General features: G+C 37.1%; 1 protein-coding gene across 8 annotated transcripts in view; it reads right to left on the bottom strand.

The window, feature by feature from the left end:
• Positions 1–16692, bottom strand: part of KIF6 (kinesin family member 6) — a 369244-nt gene that overhangs the window by 162822 nt on the left and 189730 nt on the right. The window contains exon 1 of one of the 8 annotated variants that reach the window (XM_039856365.1): positions 15014–15037. The exons of the other annotated variants lie outside the window; for them this stretch is intronic. The gene's annotated coding sequence lies outside the window, so the exon portion shown is untranslated. Of the gene's footprint in view, positions 1–15013; positions 15038–16692 lie in introns of those variants that run through there. 8 annotated transcript variants of the gene reach the window in all.

Below are 16692 nucleotides of genomic sequence, written 5' to 3'. Positions count from 1 at the left end.
AAACCATCAAGAAGGTAGAGACAACCATCCGAATGGAAAAATATATTTGCAAGCAACGCCTCAAAAAAGGGCCAAATATCCAAAAAATACAAAGAACTCATACAACTCAATAACAACAACAACAGAACACAAACAATCCAATCAAAAATTGGGCAGAGGACCTGAACAGACACTTCTCCCTAGAGGACATACAAATGGCCAACAAATATATGAAAAGATGCTCAACATCGCTAGCTATGAGGGAAATGCAAATCAAAATCACAACGAGATACCATCTCACATCTGTTAGAATAGCTATAATCAACAGGACAAGTAATAAGAAATGTTGGAGATGATGTAGAGAAATAGGAACCCTCATATACTACTGGTGGGACTGCAAATTGGTACAGTCACTATGGAAAACAGTATGGAGGTTCCTCAAAAAACTAAGAATTGATCTACCATATGATCCACCATTCTCTCTACTGGGTATTTACCCCAAAGACTTGAAGACTCATATCCAAAAAGATATTTGCACACTGATGTTCATAGCAGCATTATTCACAGTGGCCAGGACATGGAAGCAACCAAAGTGTCCTGCGATAGATGATTGGCTAAAGAAGCTGTGGTACATATATACAATGGAATATTACTCAGCCATAAGAAGAGATGAAATACTGCCATTTGCAACAACATGGATGGACCTTGAAATGATCATACTAAGCAAAATAAGCCAGACCGAGAAGGTTGAAAATCACATATCACTTATATGTAGGCTATAAACCTAGAAGCAACAAATGAACAGGAGAAACAGACAGAGACTCATGGACATGGGCAATGGACTAGTGGCTACCAGAGGGGAGGAGGAGGGGGAAATAATAAAATAAAATGTTAAAAATAGAAATAAAAATATAAGCTTGGAATAAAAACAAAAGAAGGGGGTGTTAACCGTGCAGAATGAACCTGCCATTTCATTGAGTTGGAGAGACCATCCAACTGACTAAAGCAATCCAACCAGTGAGACTGTCCCTACTGTGTTCTAGACACCGCCTCTCTCCATCTGTCCAGGATCACATCAGCTTTGTTGGCAGCTATCACATGATCTTGCTGACTCACACTAAGTTAGCAGCCAATTGAGATCCCTGGCCCTTCTACACAGGGACCTGCTTCTCCTGATACCCTACTTTTGTCATTTTCTCTTTCTTTGTTTGTTTGAAACATTTTTATCAAGACATAATTTACATAGCACAAATTTTACCCCCTTAAAGTATACAATCTAATGGTTTTTGTTATATTCACAAAGTTGTGCATCTATTACCACAATCAAATTTTGAATATTTCCATCATCCCAAAAAGAAACCCTGCACCCTTCAGTTATTACCTCCCAGCCCCCCAACCCCCTCTGGTCCTAGGCAACCACTAATCCACATTCTGTCTCTATAGACTTGTCTATTTTTGACATGTCATTTAAAGAGAATCATATGTGGGTTTGTGTGTGTGTGTGTGTGTGTGTGTATATGTGTGTTTGTATGTATGTGTGACTGGCATTTTTGACTGAGCATAATGCTTTCACAATACTGCGTGCATCAATGCTTCATTCCTTTCTGAGGCTGAATAATATTCCATCGTATGGATATATCAAATCACGTTTACGCATCCATCAATTGATAAGCATTTGGGTGGTTTCCACCATTTACCTATTGGAAGAATGCTATAAATATTTGTGTATAAGTTTTTGAGTAAACATATGCTTTCAATTCCTTTGGGTATATACCTAGAAGTGGAATTGCTGGGTCATATGGCAAATCTATGCTTAGCTTTTCAAGGAACTGCCAGACTGTCTTCCAAAATGACTGCAGCAGTGTATGAGAGTTCTAACTCCTCTACAACCTCTCCAATGCTTGAGTCTTTGATATAGCTACCATAATGGATGTAAGTTGCAACTTGTGGTTTTCATTTGCTTTTCTCTGATGACTAATGAGATTGAGTATCTTTTCATATACCTATTGGGCATTTGTATATCTTCTTTGGAGAAATTTCTATTCAAATCCATTGTTCATTTTTTAAACTGGACTATCTGACTTTTTATTGTTGTATTACAAATGTTCTTTATTTATTCTGGATATCAGACCCTTATAAAATTTCAAGTATTTTCTCCCATTTTGTAGGTTGCCTTTTCACTTTCTTGATGGTATCCTTCGAAGCACAACAGTTTTGAATTCTAGCGAAGTCCAGTTTATCTACTTTCTCTTTTGTTGATTACTTTCTTGGTGTCATATTCACGAAACCATTGCCAATCCAAGGTCACGAAGATTATCTCTATGCATTTTTCTAAGCATTTATAATTTTAGCTGTTCAATCTATTTTGAGCTAATTTTTGTATATGGTATGAGATAGTTCAATTTAATTATTTTGAATGTGGGTATCCAGCTGTTCCAGTGCCATTTATTGAAGAGACCATTCTTTCCACATTAAATGGTGTTGGCATCCTTATTGAAAATAAATAGGTTTGTGGGTTTATTTCTGGACTTTCAATTCTATTCCATTTTGGCTATTCTAGGTCCTTTGAATTTCCGTATGAATTTTGGGATAAGCTTATAATTTCTACAAAGAAGCCAGCTGGGATTCTGATAGAGATTGCATTGCCTTTGTAGATCAATTTGAGGAGCACTACCATCTTAACAATATTAAGTCTTCTGATCTAGAACATTGGCTATCTTTTTATTTATTTAGATCTTTAATTTTGTTTGATAATGCGCTGTAGTTTTTAGGGCATAAGTATTTGTACTTCCTTTACTACATTTATTCCTAAACTTTTTATTCTTTTTGATACTGTTGCAAATGAAATTGTTTTCTTTATTTTATTTTCAAATCATTCACAGCAAAATGTATAGAAATACAATAGATTTTTACATATTAATCTTGTAGCATGCAACCTTGCTGAACTCTTTTGTTAGTTTTTTTAAGTAGATTCCTTAGAACTATCTGTATACCAAATCATGTCATCTATGAATAAAGTTTTTCACTTCGTTCTTTTCAATCTTAATGCCTTTTATGATGTTGAATTTTTATTTATTTATTTGATTTTAACATTTTATTTTTTTATTTTCCCCCTCCCCTCTCCTCCCTGATGTTGACTTTTTAATACTAACAATAGAACTTCACATTTACTTCTATCCCATTTAATTTTGTTTGTTTTAACCCATAGTATGGTTCTTTTTAATTTGGATAGTCTTCCATTGCACTTTGTTTATAATTCATCTTTTTATTGCCAGCAATTTTCACAGTGTCTGGTGTTTTGCATTCAATAAATGTTTACAGTTAAGGTGTGGTATGAATCTGCAATTTTGGTAAGCTACTTGTGTTGTGTGTCTTTCACTGAGATAGTTGTTAAACAATATGGGTGCCATTAAAATATCTAGGGCCCCAGGATATCAACAGTGGTGGCAATGACACCCAGAATCTGCCCTTTAACAGTACCATCAGGCAAGAGATGGTTGCCTCAAGAAGCACTGGAGGTATAGCCATTATGAAAAGAGTATGGAGGTTCTTCAAAAAATTAAAAATAGAAACATATATAACCCAGTAACCCCACTCTTGAGTAGATATCCAAAAGAAATCAAATCAGTAGTATTTCAAAGAGATATTTGCACTTCCACACTCATTGCAGCATCATTTATAATAGCAAGATATGGAAACAATGCAAATGTCCATCAATGGGTAAATGAATAAAGAAAATGCGGTATATACGCAACAGCATATTATTCAGCCTTAAAAAAAGAAGGAAATCCTGTCATTTGCCACTATATTGATCAACCTGGAAGACATTATATTAAATAAAATATGCAGGCACAGAAAGACAAATACATCATGATGTCACTTATATGAGGAATCTAAAAGTGTCAAACTTATAGAATAGTGGTTGCCAAGGGCTAGATTAATACAGTATTATTAACTATAGTCACCATGATGTACATTAGCTCTCCAGAACTTATTCATCCTGCATAATTGAAATTTTGAACCCTTTGACCAACTTTTATTCTTATAACTTATTCAGAAAAAGTTCTGAAGATCTACTGTACAGCATGTTGACTATAGTTAATAATAACATATTCCATTCTTGAGTTTTACTAACAGTAAATTTTAGATGTTCTCACCACACACACACACAAACGGTTACTATGTCATGATGAACATGTTAATTAGTTTGATTGTGGTAATCATTTCACAATGTGTGTGTGTGTGTGTGTGTGTGTATGTCAAAACATCATGTTGTATACTTTAAATATGTACAATTTTTATTTGTCAATTATACCTCAATAAAGCTGGTGGTGGGGAAATGAGAAAAAAAAAAGAAGCAATAGAGACAGCACTAATGTAGACATTGGCACTGGCCTCAGAGACATTGACACCAGCGATTAAAGGTGTAGCATACTCACCTGGCTTGGGCAGCAAATGGCACAAAAAAGGGCAGAGTAGGAGTGGGGGAAAAGAACTGCCATAATGTGGGCTGAGAAATCTTGGTATGTGCAAACATAAAATGCTTTCTATGGACAGTTAATGAAAGGGGGGTATTCACAGGAGTGTGAGGACCCCAGAATAAGAGGTAGGTGTGAGAGCCAAATGTGAGCACCATTTCATCTCAGGCTGCAGTGGTGTGACAACACTTGAGCTAGTAATGCAAAAGTCTCTCTATCACAAATTATTTCTTTGATTCATCCTTCCCCTCAAGATGCTAGTCCAGTTTCCTTCTTCCTGTTAATTTTAAACTCTTAACTGTCTGCTCTACTTCTTCAAATCCCACATGAACTACAACCCATTAATTTTTGGCTTCAATATTCATTATCTACTACTGAAGGAGAGCTACCTAAAGTCCCTCAGACTGTGCTGTGACATCACACTTCATTTGCCGCATAACCACAGAATGGATTCAAGTCAAAGGGGAAGGCAGAACATTCCATATCTAGACCATGTACTCGAATGGTTTAACTGCCTCCCATAATAATAGGGATAGTGATAGTATTCCTAATATGCCTTCAGCGCTTACTCTGCTCAGTCACAATTTTAAGCATTATATATGTGTGTGTATGTGTGTGTGCATACTTAAGACTCACAGTAACCTTCCGAGTTTTAAGAAACTTCATCTTAAATGGCAGAGTCTAGGCCGCTACATCATTCTTCCTGCTCACATTCACTTGAGGGAATGAAGTTTAGATAAAAGTGAACACCCTATTTTCAAGTCTGAGATGGTCATAGTCTATTTTTAGGTGAAAATCTGATTTACAGAGAAACTATCCATTCATTACACTCAATGTATAAAGTCAACGGAAGATATTTAACAATGGTAAGTTATTAATATTTTCACATTGATCCCAGAATAATGAGTATAAATTTAGTTAAATTATTACACAACTAAAATAAGTCAAAGCCTGGGTTAATACAGGTTTATGCTTCAGGAACTCTACTTTTTTGAGAGCCTTCAGAAAATTAGCAAATTTAGGAATTCTACTTTGATTTACAGTATTTAATCAAATTACTTAAAAAGTCTAACTCTTGTACCAGATTTATAAACCTGTCATCAAGCTAAAATAATTGCTAGGGTCACAAAATAAAGATTGCAAACTGGAGTTTTAAGTGCCTTGTCTGCTTCAAGTGGGGAGGCTTGAATGCAGAGGCCATGTGGCCTTGTCCAGCTCCTCCACAGGGCAGCAGCTGGACTACACTAAAAATGGAAAACCGTTCATTCTATATCAACTCCCTTTTGCAATCTTGGTAAGTTCCTCGGTGATAGAAGCCAGCCTGCCAAAATGTCAGCTTTAGGATCTGGCCCAACGTAAACACCCAGCATTGTGTGACTAATGCACCGAATTAGAGTTATGCTGCTATCCGCCATTTCTTACTCAAAGATGACTTTCCGGATCCAAGAAAAACAGATCTGTCAGCATGAAAATTGGTATAGTTGTCAAATAGAGAAGTCAATGCCGTTTAAGTACATTGTCAGTAGCCAAGTCTGAGGAAGACCTTAAGAATTGCACTTTCTGACAGACTCCTTGCTTGGGCTCACTAGACTTTATTTTTAACCTCTTAATATCCCAGGCAGATGGGTCTGTGTAGAGAGGAAGGGGTTATTTGATCTGTTTACCAGTCAATTCTAGTACGAAGCATAGCGTTCAAGGTTCCTGACCACCAGCGTAAGGTAGGCTCAGAACCAAACTTGTTCTATACATTAAAAACTGAGAAATTTCAACCAAAGTGACAGCTTCCATTGGCCCTATGGGACCAGACCTGTGGACAGAGCCACGCTGAAGTCATTTTTGACAACCCCTCACTCTCCCGTCATTCCCCTTCCCACCCTCCCCAAATTCATGTTTCTTAACTTTTCAGTAATGTTCTTACAGATTTCTTTTCCCTATCTTCTTTACTATGCAGCCTATCCCCCTGTTCTGTCCTCTCCACAGTCTATAAGTGAACATTTAATAAACACATTAGAAACGACTGGGAACTAGAAAGTTAACTTAGTTATTTTGGAAACTTATCCTTGGTTGTTTAACCTCCAAACTAGGAATCTAGGATATCTTACAGATAGGAGAATTCTGTGATTCTCAAATTTTAGGGTGCATCAGAATCATAAGAAACTTGTAAAAATGTTTGCCTGCAGTGGAGCCCACATTCACTAACTGCCCACATGGATCTTAAGATTTGGCACTTTGGGGAACACTGGCCTAGACTGAGCCTAGGACCTTCTCTCCCTTCTAATTCCTGGGCCCTGTAAGACAAGTCTACATTTTCAAAAGCTCCTCAGATGATTCCAATACAGCTCAGACAGATACAGATCTCAGTTGAAAAGCACTGGCCCACACAGTCTTCTCATCTCCCTCCAAAATACCTTCTTGATCAGCTGTTGATCATTCCAAAGCCCATTAGGGCAGATATTCTTCTCCCTTTGTGGATGCAAAGTTAAGGGTGGGGAGAACTGGCCGTTTAGAAGGTGAAGAGAGGCGCGGGACAATGAGTGCTTGTGCAATCAAGGCTATAACAGCAAAAAAAATTTGGATGGCCACAGATAATTTCGACTGCTTCACAATTTCTTCTAGTGCAGGGTCAGCAAACTTTTTCTGTAAAGAGCTAGATAGTAAATATCTTTTCCTTTGGGTGCCCTATGGTCTCTGTGGCATCTACTCAATCTGTTGTTGTAGTGTGAAAGGAGACACAGATAACACGTAAACAAAAAAGCATGACTGTGTTCCAGTAAAACTTTATTTATAAAAATGGGGGACTGTGAGCTATAATTTGCTAATCCCTGTCCTAGAGTCAGTATTATAATAAATATCTTTTAAAAAATCGTGGAGGGAGAGGAGATGGTAAGGTGTTGGGTTTTAATTGAATTTAAAAAATTGTTTAAAAACAGCTGGTAAGGGAAAAATTGACTAGCACACTTGCTAAAAGTGGACTTCCCCTGTAGATAAAGGAGACTGGCATGTTCAAGCCCTCTGGCCTTTCCTCTGAGCACACAAAAGGGGAAATAAATAGAAAGGGAGGGAAAAAAAGAAATATTAATGTAAAAAAAAAGAACAGTTGATAAATGCTCTGGAAATACTGAGTAATCACTTATCACTACAGAGACTGATATAAAGATATAGAAAGAACTAAGTATTTGGAGCCAAAGACCTTTATCCAATTCAACCATATGTGCTAGGCACTGTCTGTGGGCTGAGACCCTGCCTTCAGGGAAATTGAAGCCCATGAGAGAACAGGTCCCTAACCACATGGTTGGAACTGCCTGTGTTGTAGGGGTAGTGGAGACCCAGGGGAGAATGACCTCTCTCAGCCTGAAGGTACAGGAGGGCTTCCTGGAGGTGGTGACACAAATAGAACCTTGAAGGGTAAAGAGCAGTGGCCAGAATTTTTTTTTTTTTAAATAATGGGGACGCAGAAAGGTCATTACAAGAAGAGGCAAAAAAAAAAAAAAAAAGAGCAAAAGATTGCAGATGAGAAATAGCAAAATTGTGAGCCCAAGGCTGGGGAAGTGAGTCAGCTCAGGTCGCCAGGGGCTGTGTCCCACTGTAGAAGCCTGGCATATCTGGTTTACTGTCAAGTGGGGTACAGTTCCCCAACAGTTCCTGTTGGTTCCCTTAAGCTCTGTGCAAACCTCTATAAATAGTGCCTTCCATAAAAAACCTCTTCAAATATCCCAGCCGAGCATGCCATTTCTGTTTCCTGCTGGAACTAAAAAAATTTGGATTGAGAAGATGGGTAAGCACCTCCTTCTCTCCCCCTTGGGCTAGCAGTGAGAAGAAAGCCACTTTCTTTCAAAAGAATCATTACTTCTAGCCTCTTCAATATCCCTTAAATAGCCTTAGGGTAGGTGGTGATAAGCTGCACATGGCAAAATCAGTTTCAGCTACTCCTGAAAGAGTTTGTAATTTAGTTCAGGAACTAGATATGTAAATTATTTCTCATGAGAAAAGATGAAGAAACTGCTCGACAGAGGTATAGGCTACATACTGTGGGTCCATGGTGGAGAAGCTGGTGAATAGCGGCTGGTGATGTCCTGATCCCACCTAGGGAGAGGTGAGGTGATGTATGGATGCATATTTGGGATGCAGCAAGGAATCTGGGGTGGCTTTAGTCAGAGAAAGGCAGAGTGGAATGCACATGGAAGATGAGGCTAGAGAGTGAACTTGGGGCCATGCTGTGCTTAAAGTATGGACTTTAACGTGTCAAACAGGGATGGCAAGACCATTTGTCTAATAGCTTAGTTGCTAGGAGTGTAGATTTTTAGACTATCAGAAACAAAACTCTGGAAGAAAGGCAAGGATTGGGGTTGAGAGAGTTCTAGTACATATTGGAGCAGAGTCTTGCAAAATGTGTACTGTGTTAGTGATGCAGGTTTCCTGGGCCCACCTACAGAGATCCTAACAAGTGATTCCTATGTACATTAAAGTTTGATGACCTTAGAAGGATGAGTTCCAGATGCTACTATACCATTAACAAAGAAGCCAGTACAAAGAACCAGAAATAAAGAGAAGAACCTTTCATTTCTATGGAGATACTAAAGGAGTGATGGTGGTGCTCAGAAAAATATTTTTTTAAAAATTGTATCCTTTGTTGCTGTCTAATACAGGACTTTGTATATGTTTTAATTGCCATCTTTTGTTCATCTGCTTGTGATACTGGTGGATCATAAAGAAGGGTGGCATTTACAGGTTTTTCTGAAATTTGCTGGTTCACTCTTTTTCAGCCCTGTGAGACTTGAGGTCTCCACAACCTCCCACCTGCAGCCTCAGCCTGTCTTGGCTATGGCAGGTTGCACATAAGCAGCCTTGACTACTGAGCTCTGGGGTGAAGCTTGCTACCCCACGCCAGTGTTCTAATATTCCTGGTGGTGAGCCTATGCTCTCTGGTGTCTATTGTAGTCTTTCCCTTCCTCCCTCCATGCAGACATGGGTATGTAAAAGCATTTTGCCCCAGTTTCTCTGCCTACTACTTCAGTTTCCCTATGGAATGCAGGCCCATCTTGAGCTTCATTGATCTTGGTTGGAACCTTGACATTCATCTTGGTCTCTGAAGATCTTTTCAACCAGAATACTAGCTTCTATTTATTGTACCTCTAACCACAGGCTAAGGTCTTATAAATTGGTTGATTATGAAGACTGACAGGAATATTTCTGTCCTGACTTTGAGTTTCACTTGCCTCCTGGAAAGAAGTTCACTAAAGTTTGGTACTATAAGCCATGCACATCTATCTATATGTTTTCTGTTTTTGTTTCCCAATAAATTCTTTGACAACCCAAAGAAGTAGGTATCAACCTAAGTTTTATATAGATAAGGGAAGTGGGGCTCAGAGGGGTTAAGTAACATACTCAAAGTTACAGAGCTACTTAGGGTATATAGATGAAGATTCTAGTCCAGATCTTTATGACTCCAGAATTCACGTTCTTTCTTCCATACTACAATGGCTGGATTCCTACTGGTGTTCTCATCCGAGTTGATCACGACATTTGAGCTCCTACAGCAAGTAATCTGGCTGCCTTTTTTTTTTTCTTTTGCCAGCCAACCTGCAACCAGGTTTGTTTCCCCCACTGCCTGTGGCATCTGCACCAGGCTTCCTCCTCTTCTTCTCTTCTAGACTCCCATCACCTGAGTCTGCCCAAGTCATACAAACAGCAGGTACTAGCAGGCTGATTACTTTTAGACGCTCAACCCCTATTCACCATAATCCACAATATGTTGAGGCATTGTTACTATGAAGCTAATAAAGCACGATCTTTAGGATCCCTCACTTGCATGGGCCCCTGAGAGGATGAGGTATGATCATGAGGTATTGTAAAAGTAAGATATTTTAATTGCAATCGATCAGGACCACTGGATCTTCCCAGTTGGACTTTCCTCCATTACACTTCCCATCTAGCCTGAAAGTGTGGAGTACTGGAGTGGCCACTGACATTTTAGGACCTAACAAGAACATTTAATCTGATTTTAGAGTAATACAGTTACACGGTTCTCAGTTGCTTCTGTTTATGCTGTTTATTGCTAGTGGTCCTGGTGTAGGAATGGTCTCTAGCAATACATTTTTTACGCACTGTTCCATCTCACCTGGCATTGTGATATGAAGGTATAGGCCTAGAGGTTATAATAGTATATGAACATGCCCTGTGGCATGGCACCCAGTGCTGAAAGGTTTTGGTATTGGAATAGAAACAAGGTTTGAATATATGAGCACGGAGATGGGATGTGGATTTGGAAAATTCCTCCAAATCTGATAGTCCATATAAGAAAGAAACATGATGGAATTTTTCCAATTTTGATAACAATTCTAACAATTTACATGACATTAACAAGGACGAGCTGCAAAGCTGAAAGAATCTTTTTAAAACTACCAATACTATAAACAAGTTTCCTCCAACCATGCTTAGAAGAAAATGGAATAATCTTTCTTTTCTCTCTATGAAAAACAATATTACAAAATCATTATATAATATGGTGATCAAAGATTATGCAGCAAAAAATTTAGAGAGAAAGTATTATAGAAGTGTGCCAAACAATTAGTTGAAAATTGTATTTTTCTGGATTTTGTTACTTTTTAGCTTTTTAAAATTTGTAACATGACATAATTAAGATTTTTCTCATTATTTCTTAAATATTTAATTTCATATCTACTTTTAAATTAATGAATTTGTACTCTTTTTCTTCAAGAGAACCCTTCCTGACTGCATAAGCTTCAGGCCCCACAAAACCTGGTGGTGTCCCCTGATAGTGACATTTACATAAGGGCTGTCTAGATCTACAGGTGCCCACATGTAAAAAGTTGACAAGATTTTTCTTTTAAAATTTTTTGTTTTTGTTTTTCTCTTTCCTTTGGGATGTTAAATGGCTCACATGAGGAGCGAATCCCTATTCCTTCCTTCCCGGTACTGTAAACTGTCACTTCCATCTAGGCATTAGAATTTCAGCAGAGAGAATGACATGAGAGATTGTGATTCAGAAAACCCTCTTTCATGTAGAGCACAAAGTCAAAAAGAATGAAAATGTGTTCTCTAAATTTCTATTAATTACACATATACATAATCATAAAATGTGTAAGATTTAATTTTTGCATTCTTTAGACTAACCCTCTAATATGAAGGAATGAAATCATTGAAACGTCAATTAAGTCCAATATTTTCCTTGCTAATAAACAGTTATAGAAGCCATGTATAATATTCATATAGGAAAAACACGTAGTGAAACACATTTGATTATCTTTCTTATGAAACTACTTGAATGAAGTTTCCAAAAATAATCCTCCAAACTCAAGACTTGATGATTTCCCTTACTATTTGGTTTAATTGTTTTTAGGTTAAATTAATGGATAGAAAAATGGAAAATAACATAACACTAATTTGAACATCAAAACTTAATTAATGATGGAAACCTCAGCATTGTTTTCACTGATGATTAAAGTGAACAAACCAAAGAAAAGCATAAATGTTTCTATGTTAAGTTGTGATGAAGCAGGTTTATAACAAAATAAATGCTCTGAAACTTCAACTGTAAAAAGAAAATTCTGAAACTCACAAATTTTCTAACTATATGAAAAAAACTTTTATATATAATGCACATTAAATTCATGTGGACTGGAATGAAGTAAGGAAAATATTTCAATTATGAGGACTGGATTTCATTCCATACTTGAGAATCTTCTTATAAGCCTCATTCTGTTTGTTCAGACAGAAGAGTTTTTCACATCTTTATCAAACCAGAATGTCTAGAAACAGGAATGCAGGCTTTCATAGTTCAGGAGGATTTAAAAAGAGAACTAGGTGATGTCATGAATAGGAACCATATTGGAAGATGAAAAATGGGAGTTTAACACCAAAATAGACCTTTCCACAATATTTGATCTGGGCTCAGGTAAACTGGCCTATCCTCCTCTCCTTTGATGTGATCATGTTCACTTGCTGTTGTGGTCCAGGCATATGCCATCCCTTCACAAGTTTCCTGCCCACAATTCTCTTCCATTTCTTCTCTCCTTGTCACCACTCTAATTTTGATCCTTATCATTAAATCTTTGATGCTTTATCCTAAGCAAAAAAAGAAATGTTTCCTTACTAGCATTCTCAGATACTTCTCTTGCATCGTACCTCTGATCTGACAACACAGAATACAACTGACAAAATCACCACAAAGTGATGTAGGAGGTGCAGTTACTTTCTCTCTCTCACCACAGAGAGGGAAGGAAAGCTGCAAGGGGGCCCTCTCCACTGCTGGCCAACTCTAGAGAAATATCCAGCAGACCAGATTACTGGTCAAAATTTCATGAAAATAATTTCATCAAAATGGGAATGTCTAAACACCTAAACACATTTATGCATCTTTTAAAATGACCAAGGTAGATCTACATGTATAAAAATGAATAAGCCTCCAAGACACATTATTGTGTGAAAAAAGACTTTTCAGAATGATAGCATTTACTACAATGTAAGTTTCATGATGGCGAGAAATCTTTGTTTTATTCAGAATTCAACTGCCAGCACCTAAAACAGTTCCAGTACAGAGAAGGCACTTAACATTTGCTGAATATTGAATAAATACATTTATGGTGCAACATAAAAATATATTCATATAAAATAATGTTATACATTTTCTATGGATTTATTATATATATAGAAAAATATGTATTTATATATCATAAATATATTTATATTATTTATATATTTTAAATATGTTATATATTACATAAAATGTTATATATTATAAATATAAATATTTATATTTATTATTAAATAAATACAATTAAATATTATTTAATTATATTTAAAAATTATATTTAAAATATTTAAATATTATTAAAATATTAGTTCTATATTTTGAATTATAATTATTTATATACAAATATATACATATATGCATATATGCATATATGTAAGTATTATATATATACATGTATAAATACATATATATGTATATATACAAAGAAAAAGTAAGGGAAATGATCTCATATGCACAGTTCTAATTGGGAAGGTGGAGAATGGGAGACTGTCAGAAAAAACAGTTATTTGTAAGATTTTAAATTTTTCAAAGGAAACTACATGCAAGTATTACTTGTAAAATTAAAAATCAAATATTCTATGGCATCATTCTAGCTATGCTATGTAGATGTGTGGCCACATGTGACATAAGAATAATCTTTTTAAAAAATTTTATTTACTTCTTTTAATTAGTTTCAAGTGTACAGTACATTGGTTAGACATCTATATAGCTCATAAAACAATCCCCCCAATTGCTCCCTCTTTGGCCCTCTACCTAGCCAACATATTAATGCTAACTGCATTCCCTATGCCGTGCTAAAAAGTCCTTCTGTAGGCTGCACACAGCAATTGGGTCTGTCTTAATAAGAGACTCTTCGGATTGATGTGTCATTTACCAGGAAGCCAGCTGACTGTGGTTGGTTCCCTGACCCCTTTCCCACTCTTTTCTGACCTCTGTAATCCCAGGAGTTAACTTCAGTTAAATGACAGCTGTACCTGACTTGGAGTAAGCCCTGGGAGGAAGGAAGCTAAGAGCAGCAACATTTCTGCGTAGGAAATTTCATTTTTCTTTTTCTCTCTTTGTGCCCCTCTTCCTCTATTACCAGTGTGTCTGCTCTCCAGGCTTCTAGAAAACAGGCCTCCACTGCCATAGTACCCCATCCACATGTGTCATTTCCTCAAATTATCTCTGTTTATCTAAGCTGAGAAAGGAGTTGATGAAATGAAATGCACTAAGGTAGAATGATGCATATTTCTATAGCTTAACCTTTAAAAGGTTGTTATCTCATTTACCCAAATGAAGCTGAAACTGAGGCAATTTCAGGCTAGGGGAGAAGAGGGATATTTTGAGCAGAGCATCCCCATCCCCCGCCAGAAGTCTTTACTGTGGGATTAGGAAAGGGTGGAAAGGAGAGAGGGTTATACTGAGAATCCAGGCTGCAGCAGGGGTCAGCTGACCATCTCGCGTCTTAACCTTTGGCAGATTTGGTGTGACAGTGAATGGCACAGATAGAAGGGAGTTCTTCTCTCTGGATATGTTAGACACATATACAGCACTGTCACATGCCTGTACTTGGTAAAAAATAGGGTTTTAAATCCCAGAGTCAATCCTCTGTCAAACAAAACTATTCCACAAAAATGGTTAATTCAACACTGAACCAATGAGCCTGGGAATAATGAGGTCCTGTGGGTTCTGTTTGCTAATAGCAAGAATTGATTATTTCACACTGCAAATGTAATTACATTGGAAGGGGTAATGAGCAATGAAGTTATGAAAGGAATATAGTAACCAATTAGGTTTTTACTTCTGCTTAGAATTTTTTTAAGAAGCCTATCCATTGTATATCCAAGCTAACATAATCAGTTTAACAGACCTTGATGAGTTTGGAGAGAGCAATAGACCGGTAAATCCTGTCTATCGCCCTGTAGGACCTTATCAAAAGACTATCTTGAGCCTTGGTGAGAAAAATCACAGAAAAACCCACATTAGGCAGAGCATCGCTTTTCCATTATCTCATACATACCAAATGCTGTTCTGATCCTGCTTGTGTTTACAGAATAAAGTGGGCCAAAGGAATTCATTGAAATCATAAAGGGCAAGAGAAATGCTAGAGGATAGCAACCCGGTAGCTGCTAGACTTAATGGAATGGAAAAAAATTGAAATTTAACCTATGAGTCAGTAAATCACCATTTAGATAGTTCTGGACCAGTAAGTATGGCAAGACATTTGTTTAATTTAGTACAGACTAAGAACAGGACAGGACGTACTAGAAAAGCACACACACAGAAAATGAAAGAGTTGGTGTATGCACATGTATGCGATGTGTTACGTGTGTGTGTGCGTGTGTGTATGTGTATTGTGTGAGCGTCTGTGGTGTGTACGCATGAAAGTATAAGTTCATACACATATATCTGCATAGCTGTGATTGGTGGAAATCATTTAGAATCACTCTGTTATCTGTGTTAAGTGATGAGCATTGCAGACTAATAGTTAAAAAAGGCTCAATTGCTTTTTCTCATGTCATATCAGTGGGCTGTAAAACACTGAGGTAACAATTGTCATTGAGATTTTACTGTAATATGGGAGAATGAGCAACATAAGACTTGAAATATAAAGTACTATACTATAGTCTTATAAAAGAATATGTCAGGCATTAGCTTGTGATCACTAATATAAATTTCTACTGAGAGGAAAAGAAAAAGATACCATGCCTACCTTCAAAGTCCAAATGGTGCTTACACCTCAATTACACTGTTTGGTTGTGAGGCCTGAAGGGTAAGCCAATTGTTACATAGCACTTCTTGGAAGGACCATTGTCTTACTCCCATTAAACTCTTGTAGGTAAGGTCACTCATGTGCTGCAAAATGTCACTCAGACCATCAGATGGTAAATGTTGAGCTTCTAGAGAAATAAAACTTCTAAAAAGAGATATGTAAACCAACTCAACAACATAACTAGAGAGGGGAATCCCATCACCTAAAAACTCAGGGTAGCCTTGAGTTGATTTTCATCATACGGTGAAGATGAAAAAACCACAATGTTAAAGGTTAACTTCCCTTTGATATATCTGTCCACTTCACAAAGACATATGGCATCATGCACAGAACTAAGCCCTGGAAGGTTCTACATCTAGCTGCCTTCGTAAACATTGGTAGGCTATCCTGATTGTATGGTTAGTCAAGTTAGAGTGGAGAGTACTTCGGTGAAGGAAAGTAGTATATATAATAGCTCTATTTTGGTTTGTCAGAAGGAGGAGACTAGGCTCAGAGTATTTCTGGGGATCTGAAAATTTTCCAAAGAAGTAAGTCACATTATTAATGAAAGTATTGGTTTCGAAACTTATTTCCCCAAATAACCATATATAAATAAACGACTAGGCCCTAAGAATACACTCAGAACAAGATATGGAGTTTATCATGCCATGGTCTGAGTCAGTACTAGGCACTGACAATAAATGGAAAGAATAAATAGCTGGATACAGTAATACAGTAACTCTACTTGTAGCAAAATATGTTCATGCAGAGTACTGTACAGCAGGTTTTTCAGTGTCCCACTGAACACAGTACACTGTAAGATGTTGACAGGCATCCTGAGGCAAAAGTTTGAGAAACATTATGTACTATAATACCCCTATCCCCCTACTGGGACCAGAAACCTGGAATTCCACCAGTCTAGGAAGAAATAGATGAAGGACAAAGGA

Source organism: Pteropus medius, unplaced genomic scaffold, assembly GCF_902729225.1.
Source record: "Pteropus medius unplaced genomic scaffold, Ma_sr-lr_union100, whole genome shotgun sequence".
Taxonomy (NCBI): domain Eukaryota; kingdom Metazoa; phylum Chordata; class Mammalia; order Chiroptera; family Pteropodidae; genus Pteropus; species Pteropus medius.
This window is presented reverse-complemented; position numbering and strand designations above follow the sequence as displayed.